Raw genomic sequence first — 26,209 nt, forward strand, 5'->3', positions numbered from 1 at the left:
TTTGTGCGGAGGGATGCCAGGGCTGGGACATGCAGGGGGCTGTTTAGGATGAGATCCGAAGTCCTATTCGGTCGGGGTTTATCCAGCGCGCAGGCTGCCGGCTTTGGTCTAGCCAGAAAGCGCCCAGGGGTCGTGGCACTGTGGGTGCCCTGCATGTCCAGTTTGGCGGTTTCTACGGATTCCGGCTGCCCTGGCCAGAATATGCCTTTTCAAAAATGTTGTTGTTCATGTTCGTTGACTTTCCAAAATAATATGCCTTTTCCAAAATATTGTTGCTTGTCTTCTTTGACTTCCCAAAATAATATGCCTTTTCCAAGATATTGTTGTTTATCATCATTGACTTCCCAAAATAATATGCCTTTTCCAAAATATTTTGTTCTTTTATCTTTATTGACTTCCCAAAATAATTTGCCTTTTCCTAAATATTGTTTTATCTTCATTGACTTCCCATAATAATATGCCTTTTCCTAAATATTGTTTTATCTTCATTGACTTCCCATAATAATATGCCTTTTCCAAATTATTGTTATTTATGTTCTTTGACTTCCTAAAATAATACGCCTTTTCAAAAATGTTGTTGTTCATGTTCGTTGACTTTCCAAAATAATATGCCTTTTCCAAAATATTGTTGTTTATTTTCATTGACTTCCCAACTTAGGTTAGGTTAGGTTATGGTTTTTTTTCATTATTTTATGATATGTTTTGTAAAAACAGGTAAGGTTTCGTTTCCTTCAATGGGGATTGCGAACATAGTCCTGCAGTGACGCACAAGGACAATACACGGGTTGCCAAATTGAGAGGTCATTACGCATTTTTAGAAGAAATAATGGAAAAATTATTGGCACGTAAATGTCTCGACGCCTAAATGTCGCGGAGCCTAATTGTCACGGTGCCTAAATGTCGCGGCGCCTAAATGTCGCGGCGCCTAAATGTCACGGCGCCTAATTGTCTTGGCGGTTAAATGGCGGCGCCTAAATAACCAGCGCCTAAGTGGCAGCGCCTAAATGTCACGGACCGGATTATAGCCCCTACATGCAGCAATAGCTTATATAAAACTAACGACAATAGTAGAGGCTAAAAATATAACCACTCTATTAATCAAGAAAGCTCTTTGGTTAATGTTATAGAAAGTAAGTAAAACTTGAGGGGTGTAAACAGGGTGAATACCTGGTAACGCGCCAGTGCGATCGGCCGTATATACTGCCGTCGTTGGCGACTGATTTAACCGTATGTTGGCAATATGGCCCTTAAAAAATAAAAAATAAATTTAATAGGGATAACTATATAAAAAAGGGGGCGGCGGGTAAATAAAAAAGACGAATTTAAAGTGGCCAGTTAAGAAACATATTTGTAAATTAAGTTCGAAACCAATAGTAAATGTAGTTAAAAGCGAATCAGAAATTAGTTTAGCCATTCATTGAATAAACCGCCTTCATGAAATTTTGATAAATATAAATAGATTGTTCCATTACTAAATTAACACACGTTATTTGAAAGCCCTTGCCCAGTTTAAGACTGGTACAAAAATGAGAATTCTCCTCACAAAATAAGCCCCTGGCAGAAACAACAAATGCGCAGAATTCAAGAGATTTATTTGGGTACGATTCGCGTAGTGTGTTTACAATGGGTGTTGAGTTGTACTGCTGACTTTTCAGCGCGTACGTTTGAGATAGGGTTTGAGAACCCTCCCAAGAGACAGCGACGTCGCAAATAAGGACCGTGGTGGAAGAAACGCAAACTAAGTCTGGTTTGTAAACGAGGTCGCGACCCGAGTCGTCGTGGCACACGAGTCGCGGCTCTTTGAATACTGTCCAATCGGGATTATTTGAAGCGGTCATATATACAAAGGCAAGCAGTTTGTCATGTCGAATGACCCGGTTTGCGTGAGAAATTGGGCACCCCTGCAGAATGTGGGACATGGGTTCATGGTGTGTACAGCCAGCGCGACAAGACTTGTCAGAATTGTTCCCTGGGGCGCCTCGGCAAGGTAAGAGATTAAATCTTGGTTTTAGTTTTTTGATGAATGAACGAGCGTCAAGATCGGTAGAATTACTACCCAGCCAGAAGTGAGACACTTGGTTGGTACCATGATGCAGCCATTGGCCGTATACGTTGTCTAAAAATTTGTCGCGGTAATAGGATTTAAGCGCGGATTTGTCAGTTGGTAAGCCGTCGAGGTATGAGAGAGTGTTGTTGCATATAGCGACGATTAGTGGTGTTTGAACCAGTTCGCGGATGGCGCTCCAACCGTTGGAACGGAGGTCCGATACGCGACTAAGGAAATTCAGTGGCATAGAGGTTGAGAAGCAAGGGAGGCCAAGGCCCCCCCTCCCGACTTGGTGTATAAAACATGGCGTCGGGACAGTAGTGAGGCAAACGTAGGTGTGGTTCAACGAATGATTGGGTAAGTATGTCGAAGGACCTGGTAAGCAAGGAGAGCGAAAGGACATGCTCGAAGCGGGGCAACAGGCAAGTCCGTAAAATAGTCAGTTTTTGTTGCAGTTTTAGCGGTGATGCACCCAAAAGACATAGCAGGTTCTTGAATTTTTCAGTTTGTTGCTTGACTTTACCGTTAAGGCCAAAGTCGATGCCTAAGTAGGTAAATAGGGCATCGGACGTAATACAGAGTATTGCTACATTTGATAGATTGAAGACCGGCGTAAAAACCGGGGTAATTCGTCCAGATTTCCCATGTTTACGAAAAGCCAGCGCTGCGCACTTGGTTGGATTAACCGCGAGCTGCCGTGCAGACATATAGTTAACCAAAGTGTCTAGCAGAACACGCATGCCAAACGCCGAGGAGGCTACCAGAACAATGTCGTCCGCAAAGCTGATGGCCCGGACAGTGGCATTATCAATTTTCACCCCAATTTCGTCTGGAAGGGTGTCAAGAAATTCGCCGATAACCGCATTGAAGAGCAAGGGTGAGTGCGGATCACCCTGTTTGACCCCGCAAGTAAGTCTAATTGGACCCACAGATTGACCTCCGCAGGACATTGTCGTTGAAGCATCATTGTAGGTAGCCAAAATATATTCAATAAGAGGTTCTTCGACCCCAAGATGACGTAAAGCGCGCGACACCGAAGAGTGATGGACACTATCAAACGCTTTAGCCACGTCAATAGATGCTAGAGGAAGGGCGCGACGTTTCTTCTAAGCAGCGTTGATAAGGTAGTCCAACACGAGCGTATTGGCCATGGCACCATCTTCAGCCACAAAAGCTTGTTGGGCAGGGTTAAGGTCGAGAGAAAGGCGCAGACGATGGGCAAGGATGTTATGTAGAACCCGGATAAAAATAGAGAGTATTGTTATGGGACGCCAATTGGTTGCGCGAGACAGGTCATCCTTTTTTGGTTTGAGGACTGTACGGCAGTTCTTGAGGGTCGCGGGAATATTACGATAGTATAGGAACGCGTTATAAACACAGGAGCGCTTTAGGGTTAAGCTTGTGCAGGTCCTTGAGGATAGGGCCATTGGGTCCTGGGGACGATGACGCCTGCCGAAGAAAGGCCGATTTAAGTTCCGCTTCAGTGACGGGGTAGTATGTAGGTGATAACAATGGCTTAGCGACAAAAGGCGCAGAGACGATTAGACCGGGTTTAGAGAAAAGAGAGACGTTGGTGTCGCGTATGTCGTCACTACCGGGACTAAGAGACGACTCAGGGGCGGGATCGAGGATGAGTTTAGCGAGCTTCCGGCGGTTCCATTTGAAGAGGCGTTGGAAAAATCCGTATTGTTTACGTTTTGTTGTTTTACGCTGTGGTTGGACGGTGGGTGGGTTGGCTTTGGTAGCGCGGGACGTGGTAGTTGCTTCTGAAGATAGGCCATAATATAGTCAAGGACGCAGGCGTCATGTGCGATAAGTTTGCATGCAATATCCGTGATCTCTGCAGGACAGTCACGATCGGTCGTCAGAGACTCAAAAAATGCAGGAAAGCCCACGGGAATGGTAATAGGAGGCTGCGGCGAAGGAAGGGTCGGTGCTACCGATGTTGTGGGCAAGGCCTGGTTAGCAGCCTTAATGGACCGTTAAAGGGAAACGGAGGCACGATAGTTGCGAGTACGGCGGTGTTGGGTAATCTGTTGTAGGGTGCGCGCCGTGAATATTTGCGATAAAGCTAGATTGATGTGAGGTTCGTCCAGAGGCGTTGCACTCTCCATGGCCGCCAAAGCGGCGGAAAGAGCCGTTTGAAGGATGAACAGTGGTATCCGCTGTTAAGGTGACTTTAAAGGGAGATAAGGGCGAACCGGTAGTGGATTAAACAATGGGCGTAGAGGGCAACGAATTTGGCAATCGATCGGGGTCGCGTAGAGAGTGGACGAGTTCCTTGTATTGGGGTTGCTTCCGTTTATTATGAATGGCGGTCACGGATTTCGAGCGAAAAAGACGCGAAAGTGCGTGGTTGATAAAAGGGGTATTAGGCGCTAAGTCACTTTCGAGCTTCGCCAAGGTAGCCGTTTGCTCATTGTCCCAGTAGCGCGAAGCGGGAGTTATCGCGTTGGCGGAGCAGTATTCGGATATTCGGATATATGGAGACGCCGTTGGTGAACGTGCAAACCGCCGGAGGAGCTAAAAGAACGTGAGCAATAGGAGCATTGAAAGGTGAGAGCTTGAGCGGGCAATGTTGGCAACGCGGGAAATGGGAAGAAACGCCGAAAATCGTATCGGAAACAAAATCACAAGAGGGGCAAGTATATTTCAGACTTGACAGGGGAAGGCCGTGGGATGGCATGTGTTTCTGCCAGGTTTTATGATTTAGAAAAAATGCAGTGCACCTAGTGCAAAAATTAGTCCGACTAGAACCATACTCAAAATATACAATGTTACATGCCATAATTCGATAAACAAAAATATAAAGTAAACACAAATAGTAAGGCGAAAGTTAGAGTTAATCGAAAAAAATTTGTTAGGTTGTAGATCAATAAATGACGCGTGATTTGTATAAATCGATTTGACGTCTATAGCTGGAGAATTCTTCGCCCACCCCTGTGTTCGAAGCGTCCGTGTTGATCTTAAAAGGAACCGAGTAATCGGGGAACTTAAGATAGGCGCAGTCGATAAGCACTGCTTAATAGTGTTGAAGGCTTCTTCTTGTACCGGGGTCCATCGTCACTTCTGGTCTTTATGCAGGAGGGTGTTTAAGGGATTAACTATTTTGGCGAAGTTTGGGATGAATCTACGATAATAACTTGCCATACCCAAAAACTGGCGAAGGTGACGAATGTTACGGGGGGTTGGAAAGTTGCTCATTGTCGATGTTTTCTCTGGGTCCACTTTAATTCCGGAATTGTTCACTATATGACCCAGTATTCTACACTCATTTTGACAAAATTGCGTCTTTTACGCTTTTACTGTAAGGCTCGCATTTGGTAGTCTATTAAAAACCTCTTCTAAAGTTGCCATGTGAGTATCGAAATCAGCGGACGCGATAATTAAATCGTCGAGATACGCGCACACCCCTCTATCAGACATAACCGAAAACAGGTTATTAACCATCCTTTGAAACGTGGCTGGAGCATTCGTCAGCCCGAACATTAATACTTTTGGTCTAAATAATCCACGATGGGTGACCACAGCCCGAACATTAATACTTTTGGTCTGAATAATCTACGATGGGTGACCAGGGCAACTATATCTCTATGTTCTTTGTGAAGTGGAACTTGCCAGTATCCGCTTCTCATATCTAGTGTGGTTATGTCACTGGGTTTGTGTATACTGTCCAAGATGTCATCTATCCGGGGCAAGGGATAAGCATCCTTACTCAAATTTAACATACTAACTGACCCTCCTAAGGAGGAACGAACAGGGGAAGTACTGCGAAGGGACGGTGGGTTACTTCTTAATACAGGCCCCATAATCAAGGAGTTACTTTGCCTTTGGCTACGAGTATTATATCTATCTGCCCTGGAATTTTGTAAAGCGACGATATGTTCGTCAGAGAACCGACTATATTGATTCATGGAGTTTAGACTCATTAAATGTTAATAAAACTGTATATAGCGTTGTTTCGGTAAATTCGGTAAATAGGTAAAGATAAACAAACAAATATCTGAATCATATCACAAAATAGTAAACTATAAACAATAACAATTGAAACCTATAATCACTACAGTGGAAGCCACTCGACAAAATTCTTTCTAAACCTTATCAATTAACTTTAATGAACCAACTAATCCCGGGCGGACCCCCAATTTGTAACGCGTTTTGTTCCAAAACCTTTGTTTGAATGAAAACTTTTAAACTTAATCCTTAAACCTTTCAAACATTACGAAACTACGGCTAGAATTGAACTATCCTTAAGAAACGCTGCGGGTTCCTCGCTAAACTTTCAGGGTTTGCGAGTTGTCTAGAGGTGAAGTGGCTTCTGCATGTAGTGACGCTTAAATTAAATAAATAAACATTGCGAGGGGATACTTCGTACGAGTTGCCTTTTAATAATCATAAAACATAAAAATAAATTACGTCTCGATTGAGACATTAAATATACTCCTTAAAATTTACAAGGATTGAATCTAGAACATATATACATATTTACAAATTTATAGTGCATGGCACTTTAGACTTACGGTGACCTTTGTGCGGGCGGTGGATCGCGTTCGCGGTATAGTTGATCGCGTTGCGCCAAAGCCTCTTTTATAAAGTTCGCCAAATGGCACCGGTTTAAGTCTTCAGCATTCTCGAAGGCGAGACGGGAACAACCTCGGTGTTGGGCAAGAAGTCCGGAGCGGCTAGATGTTCTCCAGCTCTTTTTGGATTTTAGTCAAAGGCAAAGTCTCTCTTTTTCTTCGTGTCCGGCGTTTTTATCCTTTATTAATTGTCTGGTGTCAAGGCAGGCACCAATCGGCGAGTCTGGCCTTGGTTACGTCGAACCGGGAAACCTACTGGCGACATGGGGCATGGGCCTCTCATTGTCACGAGTTATAAGTCACGTGTCTCAAGACACCGGTGATTGGTCGCTTTTTGTCGCGTTAGCCACCACCTCTTGAGGGGTCTTTTACCCCTTTCCATTTCAAAGGTCATGGGAACGGATGCTTCGCGCACAGATCCCACACATCGCACCCATTAGCTAATTGCCAACATATATACATAGATACACACATGGTCATAAATTTTGTAATAAAGGAACACTTTTACTATTCCTTGAATATTTGGCAATTACTCGTACGAAGTATTGAAAATATTGGGATAAGGGAGAGTCATAGTGAACGCCATAAACTGTTAAAAACTTCGAAAGAAACCGATGGAACCAAAGATTAAGCTATGATAAAAGGCGAGCACCGCTAATGGGTAGAGAGGGGACCAGCAGAAGGTCCTCTCTTTAACCAGGGAATGGGACGCTAGGGAGATAAGGTCAAATGCATGGCCATTGCATTAAGAAACCTTTCCTACCGAGTTTGAGCTATTTCTAAGAAATAATAAAGGGTCAGGGTGACATACTAGATTTATCTGTGATTTACAAGTTTGCTAAAAGTAGAGACGGTTTTTGAACTTTGAAAGAAATAGCATAGATTTATGGCATGATTGTAGAAATATTGAAAATGATAAAACTTGGCGCTACAATACGGACCGGTTATTTTAATTATTATAATATGTTAAAGTTTTTTTCACTTAATGTAAGTCTCCAAATTAAAACCACACTACTACACTGAGCTTACTTCAGTTTTACCTTACAATTTCTTCAATGAACTCTAAAATTTGACACTTCAATTCGTAATCATGTTAGCTTACCATTTCTTCAACAAACTATGCTTGAAAGCTTGATGCGCGATTTTTGATAAATTTCATTCATCTCCTGTTTCTGACTGATGTTACTCGAATTCATTCAATGCCAAGTAGACATAAACGCCATAGTTACCAATTTGGATGGCTTTTTCTCGCTTTGCGAAACTATAGTGAGTGATGTTAGTAGACTATTATCTACATACAATGTTAATCAAGAGCTTTTGGACACATGCGAAATGAGGATTGGGCTTATTGTTTCTAAATTTAATTGAAATACAGACCATATTCCTGAAAATATATAATCTTGAAGTTATTGAGAGTTTAGAAAATTTTAGACAGCACCTTTCGCGCACTATTGAAAATAGCCAAGGCCCTCTTAGTTTACACATTCCACTAGAACACAGTGGAAATGTTGGTCCACCTTCCTATATGATTCGAAAAGATCAACTGGCCTATCTGTTAAATTTTCAATTTACAATAAGGCAAATATCTGTTATGTTTGGGGTATCACAATCAGCAATTAATCGTAGACTCTCGTAAGTTAAATAGTAACCATGTTCGTTAGTTTTAACTGAAGTCAGAGGCAAAAGCTAAACTCGAATTTTTGACAGCAGTGATTATCATATGTCTGTTAGAGGAATGCATACAATTCTAAGTGATCAACAACTGGATTAACTTGCAACCGATTTGCTGAAAAAGCTAGGTTACGAATAAAACAATGAGCTGAAAACCAGTAAAAATATGTTTGAACTCTTTTGTTCAGGTTCAATTGGGGTTAGTAATTGTTACAATATATAATTATAGAAAGAAATAAATAAATGATAATGCTAATTACAATGATAGTGATAGGATGGGTAGTGAGAGCGCCAGACTAGGGGTGTGCCTTTCTGAGGTAGCTAAAATAAGCAACACTTACTAGGGTTGAAGTAGAGCCATTTGTGTTCCATCTTAGGCCTACTGAAGTGATGGCACGAACTGAGAACGTTAACGCGCGGAAACTAGTCATAAAGGATTTAATCACTGGATTGTCTCGTTTAAGGTCAATCTACCCTACAACTAAACAGGCCTTAGCTTAGAAGGTGAATACGGCCTACGGGCCTACCGCACTGGCTAACTAACTCTCTACTAACACCAACGATAATTCATGATAAACTGCCACTCTATCAGGATACTATCATGATGACTAATGAGATAGACTGCTTAACAGACTGCACCAAGATGAAACTGTACACTGACTTTAATACACAGCTGACCTGACTTTATATAGCCCTAGAAATAGGCCTGGCTCAATATAGGGGGCGCTCACCGAAGGTGCTATATGAGACCCCACCTATCCCACTCATGTTCTAATCTATTTTGAGGTTAAAAAAGTCTTAATATAAAAAAACATAAGATTAGAGAGCGAAGGGAGCCGGATGTAAGCTTAGCTATGAGTGATTATGAAGGCTCAGTAGCGCATCCGCTACAAACTTATTTCTCCAATAATTCAGTCAAACAGGAGAATGGGCTGCAGGATGATTCAGGCCTTACTTGAATCCAGAGGTTACGTTATTCAGAGGGCGCGTGTAAGAGCCTCCCTAGAACGGTATGTGTAAATTTCTTTAGATACATTTGTGTAACACAATGGATATGTATAAATACTCACATATTATGGATTCCCATCTTTTACCACAAGATGATTCGCGTACGCATCAATTCAGCAGAGAAAAAATTTGACTTGCGGCCCCCCCCCCATTCCTTGTGAGACTGAGGGAAATTAGTATTTTACTCCCTACGCCCGCGAGGGGTAAATATCAAAACCAACAATCAGGATTCTCAGTAGATAGATAGTTTATTGTCCCCACATGACCTTTAGCTATTTCCAACTTATAACGCATATTTGGTTGCCAGATTTTTGGCTTTGTTTAAATTTCGATATGGTTGGTAAGCTCTTTGTCGGTCTATCCAGGTCATTCCAGATTTTTATGCCCTGGAATTTTACGCTTTTAGCTCGATATTTAGAGTTAAAAGGCTCGTTATAAAAATTGAGGACGCTTCCCCTCGTCTGGTTTGTATTGTGGTGTGAGAACCAATGTATAATGAAGTTCGGAGCAATGTTATTTATTACTTTAAACATTAATGTCAGAATATCTAGGTAATAGCCATATTCTGGGGAGTCTACATATGCCGTAATTCTTGCAGCCGTGGCTGATTCATATTTATGGGACTTGGCTATTACTTTTGCACACCGGTTATGCAGTTTTTCTAATCTGGTCTGATTTTCGTTGCTGGAGTTTTGATAAAAGATATTCCCGTACTGAATTAGGGGTTTTATGCATGCATTATGAATTAATTTCATAGTCTGTGTATCTAGGCATTTTTGCGTTGGCTTCAGAATCCATAACCGGGTATTTACTTTCTTGGCTATGTGATCCATATGACCTTTCCATGTTAGATGTTCGTCTATCCAGAGACCCAGGTACTTAAATTTTCTAGCTCGCTTTATTATTCCCCCGCATAGATCTATGATATCTATTGCCTCGTCGTTCATTTTTCTGGTTGGGGCGAAAATCATGAAGTTGGTTTTCTCTTCATTCAGTATAAGACCCTTGGCTCTCAGGACAACTTTTAATTTATTGACGTCTTGTTCCATATCCCTGGTCAGTTTTTCCAGGTTTGTGTGCGCCCCTATTAGGGCGGTATCGTCAGCGTATTCATTGGAGTGAGAAGTTTTCAGTGTCTTATGCATTTCCGATGTATATACGTTAAATAATATTGGACCTAAGACACTACCCTGAGGGACCCCGTGCTTAACCATTCTCTTTTTCGAGTAACAGTCGTTGTGATAAACTATTTGCTCCCTATTTGTCAGATACGATTTGAGCCATCGCAATGACTCATATGCGGCTTAATTACCCTCCAGAAAGTAGACCTAGTGGAGTCCTGAGTTAGAGAATTTTTAAAGTAGCTAGTTTTGCTCTTATATATCAAGGAGTTCACGAAATTCCTTTGCTTCCTTACAGTGGACCAAATATTTCTACTACACCAGGGTTCCTAGATTTTGTTTTACATACATCTCGTAAGTGCATTTGATGCTTGATATAAGGCGTTAGCCAGGGGTTGCTTTTCTCAGGGACATATTTTTTCCTAATAGGGGCATGGATGTTTAAATGCAAGTTAATTGTTTGTAAAAATAGTTCAAGCCCTTTTTCGGGATCATTGAGTTCAAAATTGATGTTCCCTAAGTCCCGTTGAATATTAGATACTAGAAGGTCCATATTAGTATTCTTGAAGTTCCGAACAGGTTTTATTACTTTGGATATCTTTGGACAGGACTTCTTCCATATAATCCAGGTAAGGTTGTGATCCGAGGCGCTACAAGTTTGCACAAAGCTGCCAATAATTCGGTTTGGAAAGTTCGTATAGATATGGTCTATTAAAGTTGTAGTGTCGATAGTTATTCTGGTAGGCTTAGCAACTACTTGTTTATAATTTTTTAAAGCTTGCATTAGTAATTTGGTCTTTGCCGTTTTAATTTTGGGTAAAATATCGCAGTTTGTATCACCTAATAGAATTAACTCTGTATTAGGCCTACTATTTAAACAGGAGAGGAAATTATGTAAGTCCTCTAGGGTATCAGTCATATTAACCACTGGCGGAATATAAACAAATCCTATAAAGAACCTTCCCGAATTTCGGAAAAGCATCTCAATCCAAATGGATTCCAAAGCCGAGTTTTCCGGCTGGTTTTCAGGTATAATTTCCACTAAATGTAATTTGCAGAAAATCCCTACTCCACCACCTCCCTTTTTAACAAACCACATCAGGGATTGAATCATTTAGCCAGGTCTCTGTGACACCTAAGATGTCAATATTGTTCTCCCTTAATAAGTACTCAATTTCATGAATTTTGTACTTAATACTTCTTATATTTAGATGACCTATTCTAAGACCATGGGCGGCTTTGCCTAGATTATTTTGACTTGGTTGATAGAGCCTTCTGAGTCCAGTCATACTGTATTATCACGGTTACTATTGACATCATCAACTTGGTTGATAGAGCCTTCTGAGTCTAGTCATACTGTATTGTCAAGGTCACTATCGACATCACTTACTTCTGGGCTAGGAATCGCCCATAGACTTTTGATCCGTAGGGGGTTCGGCCAATTTTGTACATCTCTAATGACACTGTCAAATTTACTACTGCACTCAATAATAAAATTTGTAGTCCAGTATTCCGAGTTTTTGCTTATGGTTACTTTTGGTGAGTCAATGTTTAAGTCGTTTAGATGCAACAGTATATCTTGTACGCAGACCTCGGAGTTACCGTTTGTAAGTTGATATGTATACTTAGGTGAGTTTGACCAGACTAGTAAGTTAGCATCATCGTTTGTACCCCAGGTCTTTGGAGAGTCCTCACGAGGCTGACTACCGGATAGTTTTCTGCAAGAGACCCCGGAAGGCCATAGTAGCGGATTTAATAATTTCTTAGCCTCACTATTTGTTCTCATAATGAAATTTCTAACACCAGTATTGCCAATTTTGGTTTTATATGTTTGCCGAATGCTAACGTCGGTAATGCCAGAGTCAATTAAGTGATCTTTTATCACAGCTTCTCTAGCCTTACTCGAACAATTTCCGATAAAATAGTCATACGTCTGTTTGGTTGCAGCCCTAATTTTACAAGAAGTAACACGGTCTTCCGGCATTTTACCAATACCATTAGGGCGTTTCAATTTTCCAGGTTTGAACTTGTTCACTGTTGGCTGAGGTTGTTGTGCTTTAGGTTCGGGATAAGTTGTATGGTTTTGTCTCTAAACTGTATTGCGATTCAGGATGTTAGTATATGACTTCTCCTGAAAAGGCACCGGCATAATTAAAGGAGGGGCATGCCATATGGCTTGGGTATCCTTGTTATGAGAATCTTTGTTATGAGAGTCAGGTCCCGGTTTAGAAGACGGGTTTACTGATAGGCCTGGCTTTACCAGGGCACGATTTATTTTCCCGTCCAAAAGTCCAAAAGTATTAGCGGTAGATTCTTGGATAACTGTAATTTTATTTTACCTCAAGCTGACTGGAGAGGTTTTCTCTCCGGCTCCTCTAAATTCACAATTTGGCAGACAATGCTTCATTTCATCAATTAAGCAAGAATGTTGCAAGTCAAAGTTATAAGTTTCTCAATGGAAACTCTAAGTTAAGTTGTCCTATCCATGAAGCTAAGCCTAGGCTAAACACAAAATCGAAGAGCAAAAAAACACACGTCTTATCCTCACGACGACGCCACTAAGTGTCGGATAAATTAATTACTTGTCTTAAGATAGGTACTGATACTATTGATTCTCCCAGAGATATAGTAAATGTACTAAATAAATATTATATAAATGTGGCTAGTGACCTACTAGAATAAAATGACCTAGTGCCGGCTACCCTCCCTGTTTTACCTAAATCAGTTCAATCAAATGCAGAGGATAAATGTAAACTGCTCTCAACTTTCCCGCCTGTTACTGAAAATGAAATATTTAATATGCTGAAACAATTGAAAATAAATAAGGCTAGTGGAATAGAGGATTTTGGTCCGGTAATATATAAGGGCCTAGCAGCGATAATTGCTAGACCATTAACCACTATTATAAACATGATCTTGTCTACGGGCGTGTTCCCTCCACAATGGAAAACTGCGAAAATTATCCCAGCTTTTAAATCTGGAGATAAAAGAATACCCAAAAACTATAGACCGATCTCTCTTCTGCCGACCTTATCTCTTATATGCGAAAAATTAGTGTATAAATCGGTATACCACCACATGGAAAATAACAACGCTTTATATCAATACCAAAGTGGATTCAGATCAGGCCACTCTACTATAACCTGTATCTTTGACCTGTACGAAACCATCTTAAACAAGATGGCCCCGGCCAGATTAGAGCCCCATCGTTTGTAAGGCTCCAGCAATCGAGAACGTTTTACTTGTGAAACACTGTAGTTAGTACGCAATCGTAAAAACCCAAAGACACAAGTTCAGAAGTATCCGACCCCAAAGATACAAGTTCAGAAGTATCCGACCCCAAAGATACAAGTTCAGAAGTATCTGACCCCAAAGATACAAGTTCAGAAGTATCCGACCCCAAAGATACAAGTTCAGAAGTATCCGACCCCAAAGATACAAGTTCAGAAGTATCCGACCGCAAAGATACAAGTTCAGAAGTATCCGACCCCAAAGATACAAGTTCAGAAGTATCCGACCCCCCCCATGTTCATACAAGTTCAGAAGTATCCGACCCCCCATGTTCATACAAGTTCAGAAGTATCCGACCCCAAAGAAACGATCGTGGTCACTTATAAGTGCATGTTGTTCATACAAGTTCAGAAGTATCCGACCCCAAAGATACGATCGTGGTCACTTATAAGTGCATGTTGTTCATACAAGTTCAGAAGTATCCGACCCCAAAGATACGATCGTGGTCACTTATAAGTGCATGTTGTTCGTACAAGTTCAGAAGTATCCGACCCCAAAGATACGATCGTGGTCACTTATAAGTGCATGTTGTTCAAAGAAGTATCCGACCCCAAAGATACAAGTTCAGAAGTATCCGACCCCAAAGATACGATCGTGGTCACTTATAAGTGCATGTTGTTCATACAAGTTCAGAAGTATCCGACCCCAAAGATACGATCGTGGTCACTTATAAGTGCATGTTGTTCATACAAGTTCAGAAGTATCCGACCCCAAAGATACGATCGTGGTCACTTATAAGTGCATGTTGTTCGTACAAGTTCAGAAGTATCCGACCCCAAAGATACGATCGTGGTCACTTATAAGTGCATGTTGTTCATACAAGTTCAGAAGTATCCGACCCCAAAGATACGATCGTGGTCACTTATAAGTGCATGTTGTTCATACAAGTTCAGAAGTATCCGACCCCAAAGATACGATCGTGGTCACTTATAAGTGCATATAGACTTATGCCAAGATTATCTTACAACATAGACTTATGCCCCATTTCTTAGAATCCAAAAGAAAAATTACCATTTCTTAGAATAAAAAAAACAGAAAAAAAATAACCATTTCTTCTGTTAGCTCTGACATAACCATTTCTTTGAGTAACTCTGACCACATTCCAAATCGCGAAAAACTACTACCACGACGACCACCACCACCACCACCACAGGCTCGCGGGACAAACTAATAGCCTCATCGTATAAATACGATGTGGCTAAAAATCTCAATAATGGACTATATGTCATGCTAGTTTTTATTGACATGTTAAAGGCATTTGACACTGTTCAACATGACTTACTACTATCTGATCTTGAGCAGCAGGGTATAAGTGATATTGCCTTGAACTGGTTTACTACCTACCTTGCAGCACGAGGGCAGATAGTATATCATATTCATAAAGGGCATTACTCTGATAAGCTGGTCATTAAACATGGTGAACCTCAGGGTAGCGTTATGGGCCCGCTACTTTTTAACATATATACGACAGATATTCATGACTCTTTAAAAGGATCGGTTTCCAAAGAATATGCGGACGACACAGCTCTTGTGGCAGCTAATAATAATTTACAGCATCTAATTAGAGATGTTGAAAATGATTTCACCAATCTAAAAAATAAAGTTACGAGTAAAGGCCATATCATAAATATTGACAAAACAAATTTCATGTTAATCTCCCCGAACAAGAAAATGAGAAACGAGTCTAAGGAAGGAGGTACCTGTGTCATGGTACAGTTAAGAGAGTTAGCCAGTTTAAATATTTGGGCCTATGGTTAGATGATCAGCTGTCTTGGACGGCCCATGTTGATTATTTAGTAAAGAAAGTTGATATGAGACTATGGACTTTAAGACCGTTACAGAACTATTTGGACTCTGAAACCATAAAGATTGCTCTATATGGCCTGCATTCAGCCACTTATTGCGTATGGGATTATATTTTACTACAATGCCGGTAAAGCAAATAAAGATAAGCTAAGCGCTATTCATACGAAGTGCTCTAAACTCATATCTAAATCTAAAAAAATCTCCTCTGCCACCCTGGCTAGGACTGTTGCTAACATAAAAAATCCAGAATTATATTATTTACATGCGTTAATGGTATTCATGTTTAAAGTTAAAAACGGCCTATTACCAGAATATGTGCTACGCATTAACAAACCCGATCAAATCTATACAGAAAACAGATATTATCATACCACAAAAACGTGCAAATCAGATACAACTATACAATCGACAAGAAATTTCCTTTCAAACGTTGAAAATGAAACTTTAGTATTATGGATTGGAACTAATGACCTTTTCAAATTGGTAAGTCATAAAATTATTATACAATAGATGATATTTTTATTTCCAATTTCGAATTAATTTTGACAATTGAGAAGTAGAATATTTCTTTCTTGCTATACCTAATAATAATTTTCATTTTTGAAAGTGCTAAGAAATATTAAAGTATTATGAAACAAGGACCGTAAACTTGGTGGTGGTGAAAGAAATTATGAAGAAGTAAAAAAATCATGTCCATGTTCATTGACCTTGAATACAGCATCAAAAAGCGAGGAAAAAGTGGAATAATATTTACGCCACTGTTACCAAACTACATAACAAATGACGAGAGACTAAAGTTGCAAAACTTAGAAGATGACGTATAACGTCATTTCAACAAGAACAGTATGTTAAATATGTTATATTTTTACTTTTGGTGTTTATTTTGGTACAATTGACTGTATGAAAACCTTTAACGCAATATGTTTTGGAGTGCTATTCAAGGAGTAAAAGCAAGAGAAAATAGAAGAGAGTAAAGTTCTTCCCTGGAATTTTGGCTTCGCTAAGGCATCGCACCTTGTTTGTGGGGCTCCCGAGAATCTTTCCCTCTTTAAATTGAGGAGCCAAACAGCTTTCAAATGAGTGATTTTATTTTTGGACGATTTGCATTACGAAGTTCCGCTGCAAAGGCTCATGGGTTGGGAAAAGAGCGAGATAGAGAGGAAAAAAATCTTCCGCCGTTTCCGGAGTACGGTAGTCACCGTTCTGTTTTTATTTTGCTCGTTGCGCCTAACTGATACCTGTAGAGGCTGTAGTTTCTTAAATAATAATTTATGAAAAACGCAGTGCGATGCTTTCTTCTAAAATTAAGCGGAAAAATCAGGTAACCCAAGTAAACTTTTATTTTAAAACTTTAACATCAAAGCTAGTACAAACTGATGATAGCAAAGGCTTAGGCGGTTCATCAATAAGCCTTGGTCATTTAAGAAGCTCTGAAAGCCAAACCGAGATATTTGGTCATGTTATACCCGAGGAGTCGTGGAATGAACTTAATCCGTTATTGAGAGGGGTAGCTACGGTTAAAAAAAGAAAGCTTGAAAAGGCAACCTCAACGGATGATTGTCAGGTTATTAAATTATATGATGAATTGCGCGAGCCAAAAAAGCAGAAATTAACGGAGGAGTCTACTAAGGGCAAATCGGTGCTTTTTCTTCTCAATGATTATATTTCAAATCTAAACATAAGTAAGTTTTTACTAAATTATATAAGCAAAATATATTTATTGTGGAACATTTCAAAGGTGGATTGCAATTGACTTTGAAGAAGAACGAGCATGGAGTTATTGAGCAATTAGAAATAACAAGGGATATCTCGTTGGTTGATTTACATGGATATAAGGATTCACCTATTAGGTTGCTGTTTTCAGAAAATGGGCAGATTATTGTTTTAACATTGTTTCAAGAGTCAGAGGTTGATACATTTTACAATCATGATGGTGAAGTTGTTATTGAAGAAGTTATTAAAAGAGCTTTGGATAAACTAAACAAATTCCACGTCTTCTGTCCTGGGATTGCAAAAGTATTTCTACAAACTAAGTGGTATTGGACGAAGCCAGTCAAGTAATACTTTGTTACTTTTTTATAGGTTAACTGTGAAAACGCGCCGCAAACAAAAAGCCTCCGGAAGTTTAATTGGCCTTATGAAAGATATCAATCAATGCATTGCAAATCATGGTATATACCACCATCAAATGTTCCTAAAGAGAATCTTCTTAAACGCACTTATCAGTGTCCCCATTGTCGATCTCTAAACTTGTAATTGTTTTTTGGAATTTGTTGGAAAAGTATTATTTAAAAATTTAACCCCATGATTAATGAACCGAAGTTTTCAATTAGTTTAAAAATTAATATCTTTGCGAGTTTTGAACCTATTTTAACGAAACCGTTTTATTTTAAAGAGAAAAAGAAAATCAACAACCCTAACTTGTGCTTGAAAACTGCATTTTAAACGGGACTTGTCCTTTTAAGTAAAATATCTGAAAATTTACAAATTGTTTTCATTAGGTATTTACAAGATCGAAAGAAAAAGAAGTTAGCACTTTCACCTGGACGTAAACACCGGCGGCAGTTAGTTAGTTCAAGCTGTCCTATCGTTCTTCTAACCCCAAATTCCAGAAAGAAGAGGATTGCTCAAAACAGGCAGCTAAGGAATGCTCAAGATATTTACAAAGATAAAGATGTTTCGGGGGTGCTTGAAGCGGAATACGTTTTACAGTATCTCTAGAGATGTGTCCCCGGAAGATTTAATGGCCCCTATTTTATGATGGCCAAAGTCGTGCCAAACTGTGACATAACAGTTACACTTTTAAAATGTATTTGGGTTTTTGAGTCAGTTGGATTGCATGTGTCTGCTTATGTTTACCCGGAAGAGGACCAATGAACTCTTCAATGATATTTCCTTCTTTGGACAGGTTTTGACGAAGTCCACCGAGGTCAAATACCTTGGCGTGACCTTTGATGCCAAGCTTACTTGGAAATCCCATCTTGATCTTAGCATCAAGAAGGCCAAAGTTTTATTCTGGCGTTTAAGAAGTTCAGTCAGCAAATCCTGGGGCTTAGGCTATAGTGCCGTGAACTGGATTTATACTAGGATCATCAGGCCGGTAGTCTCCTATGGAGCTCTTGTCTGGTGGTCCAGGGTTCGCCTTAAAACAGCCCAAGATGAACTACGCAAGCTTCAAAGGCTGGCGTGCATCGGCATCACGGGGTCCATGAGGACTACCCCCACAGCCTCTCTGGAGATCCTTTTGAATATGCTCCCTCTCCACCTCTTTATTGAGCAGGAAGCTATTATGGGAGCCTGTAGGCTCAACAACCACGGCTGGTTGAAGCCCAAGCACTGGGACTTCAGTCACACTAAGCTCTTCAGTGAGTACAGCAGTCTCGAGCCATCACTTGCGATGGTCTCAGATAAGTCTGTTGTATCATATCATTTTGACAAGCCCTTCAGCGTGCACTTTCCTAGTCGCACTGATTGGGAGACCACCCCAGTCCTTGGAACTGGGGGGAGTCCGTCTGGTTCACGGACGGCTCGAAGACGGACTCTGGAGCTGGTGCCGGGGTCTACTGCTTGACCAAGAAGTTTGGTTTTTACGAGAGCCTCGGCAACTTTGCCAGTGATTTCCAAGCGGAAATCATGGCCATTAGTTTATGCGCGGATTTCTGCATCAAGAAAAATTACCGCGGTCGGACGATTCAGATTTATTCCGATAGTCAGGCCGCCCTCATGGCACTGGATCAGTGCCTTGTTGACTCAAGACTAGTCCTCAGTTGTCTGGATTTGCTGGGTTCTCTGGCTGCCCGCAACAAGGTTCAATTGCTGTGGGTGCCAGGACACTGCGGATACCTGGGCAATGAGAGGGCTGATATGTATGCCAAAAGGGTTTGCTGAGGCGAAGTTCTTCGGACCTGAGCCTGCGGTTCCCATCCCCCATGGCATAATTCGCCAAAAGATTCACTACCGGATGTCTGCACTTCAACTGCAGCTCTGGCTTGACATGGATGGACAGAGACAAGCCAAGGAATTTATCCTGGGTCCCTCCATTACTAGGGCAAAGGAACTGCTTGCCCTTACCAAAAGTAAAATTAGGCTGGTTACCAGTCTCCTCACTGGACACTGCCGGCTGAATAGACACCTGCACTTATTAGGCATCGTCGATGACCCACTCTGTAGGTTCGGCCGGGAGGCAGAGGAAACCTCCTCCCATATCCTCTGTAGCTGCGACTACCTCGCGGCCATGAGGTTCGAGCATTTTGACATGCATACTATGGAACCTAACCAGTTCTCTACTGTCTCGGCCAATCGGATTCTCCGATTCATCGAGGCGACAGGACTCTTCGCAGTCTAACCAGCTCGGGGCGCACAATATACCTTTGGTATCGGTGCTCGACGCGGCGACGCGTCACCCCCTTCAACAATAACAATAATATGTGTCTGCTTTAGTTTGTGATGGCGGGTCATCAAACATAGCTTCTTTGCGGCAGAGTTTAGAAATTGAACGTTTCCCAACCCTTACTATTGAAGAAAACCGAAAGATTGATTATTCGATAACACCAAGGTTCAAAAACCCCTACGTTGTCGGAGACTCTTGGATCTAATGGATTATGTGTCCAACTCACCAACTTAAAAACATGGTCAACGCCATACATCATTCTAAGGATGAAGATTCTCGAGATTTTGTAATAACAGGGAATGGCAAGTCAGTTCATTTTGGCTGGAAACAGCTAGTTGAAATGAAAGCGCGTGAAGATGATCGACGAATTGAGAATGAATTGGTGCAAGTTAAAGGTTTACGGAAAGAATTTATTGACAGGGACCCTTGGACGAAACTAAATGTAACCCCGGCAAAAATTATGCAGCAAGACTTGGTTCTGAGTGAACTCTATAATTATGCCAATCCGATGCCTGGAGAAGGGGAAAAGCCACCTCCGGATCAAGCGGAAGTAATGGAATGTTACGAATACCTATCTGCCTGCAATAAAATCTTTGAAAATTGCCTTCTATCAAGACAACGAGCAGATTCAGAAAATGCAGCCCCCATTAAATCAATGCTCGAAGGTTTAAATTTTTTTGAAAATTGGGCAACAGACTTGATAAATTCTGGGGAGGAAATAGGAAACAGTAGATTGTTTTTATCGTGGCAAACCTGGGAGCTGCTTCGAACTTCAATTCATGGTTTCATAGGATTTGTGAAAGATTTTTTTGCTTGAAATCCCATGCATTACATTTACCCTCAACGTGTAAACGGTTCAGCTATAGAAACTGTTTTCAGTCAATTAAAATATATTACAGCCGGTAAATTGACCAGCATTAATTATAATACAGCAAGACGCGCCATGTACATTAAAAGTTGCACATCAACAGGTCAAAATGCAGAATCTTGCTACCGGAAAATTGGGTTAGATAGTTTGGAAAAAAATTAAGAAATAGTGGAATTAAAACATAAGCAATAAAATTTATTATACTTTTTGATACAATAAATTTATTTGTCATATAGGAACCCGTATAATATTTTTCGTTTTATCACATTAATAAGATTATCACTTTTTGTTTTATCACACACTTTTTGGGACTCTTCATCTATGACAGATTTTTTCAACTTCCCTGTTATTTCTTTCTTGCAGTGAAATTTGACGTTTTCAGGATTCTTGGCTACCTCTTCCTTGTCAACATTTTTGAAGATCTTCGAAACTTCCTCCTTTTTAGACGGCTTTTTGGCTAGTTCCTAGTTTTTGGACGGTTTTTTGACTAGTTCCAGGTTTTTGGACTTTTTTTTGGCTAGTTTCAGGTTTTTTGACTGTGTTTTGACTAGTTCTTTTTTGACGGTTTTTTAACTCGTTCCTCTTTTTTGGGCTGTGTTTTGACTCTTTCCTCTTTTCTGGACGGTTTTTTAACTAGTTCTTTTTTAACGCTTTTTTCACCTTTTTTTCAGGCTTCTTGGCTAGTTTCTTGACTTTTGTTATCTGCTTTTTACACTTAATTGTAATCTTCAATTTTGAACCTTGTTTGGTTTTCCTCCCGCTTCGTCCTTTCTTGCTTTTGGGCCCAAGGTTATACAACTTACACCTCAAATTTTGACCACCGAGGCTTCTTCCTTTTATTTCATTCCGTTGATTTATTCCACCTCTAATTAGATCAGCTATTTTCGCGTGGGTCATTTTTCTTTGCCATATCACTCTCTGAGGTTCTAGTTCATCAAATTTAGTCGTTACATTTTCTGTTAATTAATGGATCATATTATTCTCGTTACCAATCTACATTAAATTCATCTTAATAATAACAAGGAATTTGATAATTACCTATAGTGTGAGATGGATTTTTGCCTTGAATAGAATTGGTGAACTCTTTAACAACCATTGAACTGATAGCGGATATGTATGGAATAAATTATACGTTAGGAAAAAGTAGTCCACCCTGTCTACTTTGATCAGCGCGGGAGGCAAATTTTCGGGCAGCTTTTCCAAATTGCGAATAGAAGCACTTACATTTAGTAAAAGTCTAGCATTATCCTTTTCCTTTGGCCCTAGTGGTCTTTTTTTATTGAATAGTCGCACTTCATTCTTTAAATTTGATTTATTCCAACTAAATATTTCGCCTAGGGCTCCTCCACCTAGACGATTTAAAGTATAAATCCTATCTGAAATGCGATTTCTTCGGATTTTCATCCTAGGTATCTCGTCCGGAAGTGGACTTGCGGCCCTTTTTGATGTTTAAGTTTTGTCATTTCTTTTCGCCATTTCATCCAAGAACCTGAATCCTAACCACTGAGTTTCATTTTCAAAAGTTGGGTCGAATGAGTCTTCAATGAAATTCTTTAAGATAGTTTCTCTTAAAAAGAAGCTCCACGAGTATAAAAACCTTGCATGTCTATATTTTTCCAGTTTGAATTTCTCATGCAGTAGCAAGTATTGTTTACACATCGTTTCAACAAATTTATATAATTTCTCACATTTTGATAATTCAGATAGTAAGTCGTTTCTTTTACCACTAGTATCCGCAATAAAAAAAAATCGTCTTAGTAATCACTTACAAGTGTTTTCGAGTCTATAAGAACTACAACATTATGCGGCTACGAAGCCTCCGATCCCGCCATAACCAAAATAAATATAAACAGACGACGCCAGCATACTAAGTCTCTCTCTCTCATGGGACTACTTTTCCATCAAAATGTGTGATTCGGTTATTCCGGGAGGGGGGGTTGAAGCATGTTTCGCGCTTAGCTATAGCCCTTGAAATAAGGCATGTCGCCGCGGTACCTAAGAACTATACTCTCTTCTATTTTTTCTTGGTAAAAGTGACCTGTTAGAAAATGCCATAGCTTTTGTGAAGCTCAACCCTTACATTTTTACGAAGTTTTGAAAAATATTCTCAAATGTTTTAATTAGGTACCATAACAGTTCTAAAAGTAAATGAAATAACAACTGAAAATCAGGTAGGGCTCGGGGATCGGTTAACTATTATTCAAACATATTGACATACCAAATTTTGTAAAACGAAGATTATATAAAAGTATTCCGTCTCGATTTTTTTTAGAAAAATTTAGATTGATCCAATTATTAATCGTAAGTACTTTTTCCGAAAAACTAAAATTTTCAACATAATCAGAAGAATTTTACTGAAAAAAGTTTTTTTGCGATACGTTTCATACGATTTCCAATAAAAAAAATATGATCCATACGTTTCTTGATACAAACGTGGTTTTGGTTTCAATTTCAATTAGTATTTGGATTTTGGACGAGTAACTGCCACTATTATTTTCTACGATAAGTTTTGATCTTTTTTAAATTGTTTTAGCTCTATGTTAACAAAAAAGAAACGCAAAGTTCAAATCATTGACAAATAATTGTATTAAAAAACCTGATAATAGTATGAACTATCAATAAAAACATTGTGATTGTCAATATTATCAGAAGTATAAAATACTTCTCTTCGAGAGAAGTGTAACACAAAGCGTGGTAACATGAGAAAATTAAAAGCAACGAAGATTGGGTATAAAGTCGATAGAATGGGCACATATCATAGTTTATATAAAGCGAGAAATTAAGACTTTACTCCTCTGTACCGTGAAACTCTTTCCGTAGTTAATATAGGGTGACCTTTGACATCTTTAGTTAATAAAAACGGAATAGAGAAGACTTTTTGAAGTACATGATCAAAAGATGACTCTCTGAAATATAGTAGCCGGTAGGGACGAGTGGGCTTTGTACCTAACGTGTCTGTCTGTGTTTTGTTTTAACTTCTGCAATTGCTTATTAATAATGAGAAATGATTGCATGTCTAGGTAATCGTCAAATACTATTTCACTTCCCCTGTTTACCTTAACCCTTTTATATTCCACAAAGCAAAAGTAGTTTTCAAGCCCGGACATCAAGGACGTTAAGTTCATACACACTTAATGCAGTTTGCCCACTAAAACCTGTGTAATTTTGCTACTAGTTTAAGGTGGTATCGCGAGATGCCAAAGGCGAATATATATATATATATATATACTTTTTAGGAATGTAGGACATAATCCCCCCTGGACATAATCCCCCGGACATAATCCCCCCATTATAGAAGAAAAGGACATAATCCCCTCAGGTAGGAGACAAAATCCCCCTGACAATTTTCCCCGAATAGATGATGAAGACAAAATACCCCCAGCCCTAGGACAAATTCCCCCCAGCCCCAAGACAAATTCCCCCCAGCCCCAGAACAAATTCCCCCCAATAAATGTAAAAAATAAAATTTTGGAAAAGGCATACCTTTGTTGGTCGCTAATATATTTTGGAAAAGGTGGCAGCTAATTAATAGGAGAATATTTTGGAAAAGGTGGCAGCTAATTAATAGGAGAATATTTTGGAAAAGGTGGCAGCTAATTAATAAGAGAATATTTTGGAAAAGGTGCCAGCTAATTAATAGGAGAATATTTTGGAAAAGGTGCCAGCTAATTAATAGGAGAATATTTTGGAAAAGGTGCCAGCTAATTAATAGGAGAATATTTTGGAAAAGGTGCCAGCTAATTAATAGGAGAATATTTTGGAAAAGGTGCCACCTAATTAATAGGAGAATATTTTGGAAAAGGTGCCAGCTAATTAATAGGAGGATATTTTGGAAAAGGTGCCAGCTAATTAATAGGAGAATATTTTGGAAAAGGTGCCAGCTAATTAATAGGAGAATATTTTGGAAAAGGTGCCAGCTAATTATAAGGAGAATATTTTGGAAAAGGTGCCAGCTAATTATAAGGAGAATATTTTGGAAAAGGTGCCAGCTAATTATAAGGAGAATATTTTGAAAAAGGTGCCAGCTAATTAATAGGAGAATATTTTGGAAAAGGTGCCAGCTAATTAATAGGAGAATATTTTGGAAAAGGTGCCAGCTAATTAATAGGAGAATATTTTGGAAAAGGTGCCAGCTAATTAATTAACTACGCCACCAGATCGCTGAGGCTTCCAGTGTTTTAGATAATATTGATATTGTATTTTTTATTGTCGGGGGATTATGACCGGGGAATTTGTCTAGAGCGTGGGGGATTTTGTCTAGAGGGTGGAGGGATTTTGTCTACAGAGTGGGGGGATTTTGTACTCTTAACTAGGATGGGGGGAAAATGACCGGGGGATTTTGTCTTGAGAGAGGGGGGATTTTGTACGTTTTTAAAAATGGGGGGATTATGACCGGGGGTCTTTTGTCTTGGGGGTATTTAGTCCGTATACCATTTTTTAGGTGTTTGGACTCTTTTGAGGAAAGTATTATGCTATACAGTTTAGTCCACTAACGTAATAACTATGGCTTTTTGGAATTGTGTTTTATCGAACGGATTGTAACAATAACTGAGTTAGGCGATCTGATCATAAATAACCGATACGGAGTAAGATGTATGCATGTTAAATTCTACCAAAAAATTATAGTGACAATATTACAGATCAATTTATTGGTAAAAAAAATATTTCAATATTTTTTACAAAGCTTAAGTTTCAAAATATTTCGCTAAAAGTTAGACTTCAAAGCAAGTGAATTTTTCAATAGAAGACAGTTTTAATTTAACAGAACAAAGAGTACGACCCTTTTTTCTGAATAATTTTTTTCCGAAAATTTTGCCGATTGAATACATTTGTCGATTAAAATCTTACTAAGATTATTCAATCTCTAAAAATATCATCTAAAAATGTTGTTTTGTTTAAATGAATAAACTTCTGAATAGTTTTCGATTATTTGTAGTTAACCGTATTTTTCGAAAAAAACGATCAAAAAACCCCGAGCCCTAAAATCAGGTCAAGAAGTAAGTATGGAAGTGTAATGGCATAATGTACCTTTTAACCTAGACCAAAGAGTGTCATTTTAATCAAAACTAAAATTGTTTTCTGTAGAAGTGCGCCTTATACTTTAGCGTCAGACTATATTATCAATGAAGGTGGTTGGAAAATCATTTTAAAGAGATGCAACGCGTTATTTTGAATAAATTGCCCAAGTTATTACATGCTTTCGGTAATAATTTTGGTCTCCAACATTTTTTCTTGGCTCAGAGCTGTGTATTTCCTTTTTGTGGGGGGAGGGGGGCTGTGAAAATAGAAAGTTGTTACCGCGGGTTATAGAGTCCTTTTTTTAATAAACTGTTGGATCTCCAGGTATTGCAAAATCATCAAAATTTGTTTTCTGGTTCTAGTTTTATGGTCAGGTACAATTGAGGTCTTGGTTTCTTGTTCGATTCC

The sequence above is a fragment of the Phalangium opilio genome, unplaced genomic scaffold (genome assembly GCF_054372755.1).
Source record: "Phalangium opilio isolate 3A_F unplaced genomic scaffold, DU_Popi_V2 ptg000063l_1, whole genome shotgun sequence".
In the NCBI taxonomy this organism is placed as follows: Eukaryota; Metazoa; Arthropoda; class Arachnida; order Opiliones; family Phalangiidae; genus Phalangium; species Phalangium opilio.